The sequence below is a fragment of the Acyrthosiphon pisum genome, unplaced genomic scaffold (assembly GCF_005508785.2).
Source record: "Acyrthosiphon pisum isolate AL4f unplaced genomic scaffold, pea_aphid_22Mar2018_4r6ur Scaffold_229;HRSCAF=636, whole genome shotgun sequence".
NCBI lineage: Eukaryota > Metazoa > Arthropoda > Insecta > Hemiptera > Aphididae > Acyrthosiphon > Acyrthosiphon pisum.
The window spans coordinates 1-1,205 of record NW_021771603.1 but is presented as its reverse complement, the minus strand read 5'-3'; the positions used below and the strand labels follow the sequence as shown (position 1 = coordinate 1,205).

The window sequence follows — 1,205 nt, the reverse complement described above, 5'->3', positions numbered from 1 at the left end:
AAAGTGAACCGTTTACGGTGCGGACGATGGCCTAGCGACCGAACCCACCGGCGTTCAAAGTCGCGCTGGTCCGCAGTCCCGGGGCGTCTCCGTCAAGTCGGCTTCGGCCGGGCTGGGGGCGCACCCTTAGCGCACACGTTGGTACCCGAAAGATGGTGAACTATGCCTGGCCAGGATGAAGTCAGGGGAAACCCTGATGGAGGTCCGCAGCGATTCTGACGTGCAAATCGATCGTCTGAGCTGGGTATAGAGGCGAAAGACTAATCGAACCATCTAGTAGCTGGTTCCATCCGAAGTTTCCCTCAGGATAGCTGGCGCCGATGTGTCCCGCCCGTTCGCGGGCGTACGGACGCCGGTGGGACTCCGCGCTGTACGGCGCGGTAACAACACGCTCGTAACACGGAGGATGTCTCATACGGTAAAGCGAATGATTAGAGGACATTGGGGCCGAAACGACCTCAACCTATTCTCAAACTATAAATGAGTGAGATCGCCGGCTTTACCTGGTACACCGCGTGAACCGCGTGCGAAGCCGGCGACGGAACCCTAGGCGCTTAGTGGGCCATTTTTGGTAAGCAGAACTGGCGCTGCGGGATGAACCGAACGCCGAGTTAAGGCGCCGAAATCGACGCGTATTCAGAGACCATGAAAGGCGTTGGTTGCTGATGACAGCAGGACGGTGGCCATGGAAGTCGGAATCCGCTAAGGAGTGTGTAACAACTCACCTGCCGAAGCAACTAGCTCTGAAAATGGATGGCGCTGGAGCGTCGTGCCTATACTCGGCCGTCGACGGCATAGTGGGGCCAGTCGTCGCTCGCGGCGGCCGGTCCCGGCAAGCCTCGACGAGTAGGATGGCGCGGCGGTGTGCGTCGAAGGGCAGGTCGCGAGACCGCCTGGAGCCGCCGTCGGTGCAGATCTTGGTGGTAGTAGCAAATACTCGAGAGGGGCCCTCGGGGGCTGCCGTGGAGAAGGGTTTCTTGTGAACAGCCGTTGTCCAAGAGTCAGTCGATCCTAAGCCCGGGGAGAGATCCTCGTACCACGGGCGAAGGCGTTTTCGAATCGCCCTTGGGGCGAGAGGGAATCCGGTTCGTATTCCGGAACCCGACGCGGAACCGCTCCCTAGTGTTCGGGGCTCTTTTGTCTCGTCTGGGTAACCAGAATGAACTCGAAGAAGCCGCCGGGGGATCTGGGTAGAGTTCTCTTTT

The 1,205-nt window shown here is 59.6% G+C and overlaps 1 long non-coding RNA gene across 1 annotated transcript in view; it reads right to left on the bottom strand.

Moving 5' to 3' along the window:
• LOC103310901 overlaps positions 1-1,189 on the bottom strand; it is a 5,372-nt gene extending 4,183 nt beyond the window's left edge. The window contains exon 1 of the long non-coding RNA XR_511210.3: positions 726-1,189. This is a non-coding gene — a long non-coding RNA (uncharacterized LOC103310901). The remainder of the gene's footprint in view (positions 1-725) is intronic.
• Between the last annotated feature and the right edge of the window lie 16 nt (positions 1,190-1,205).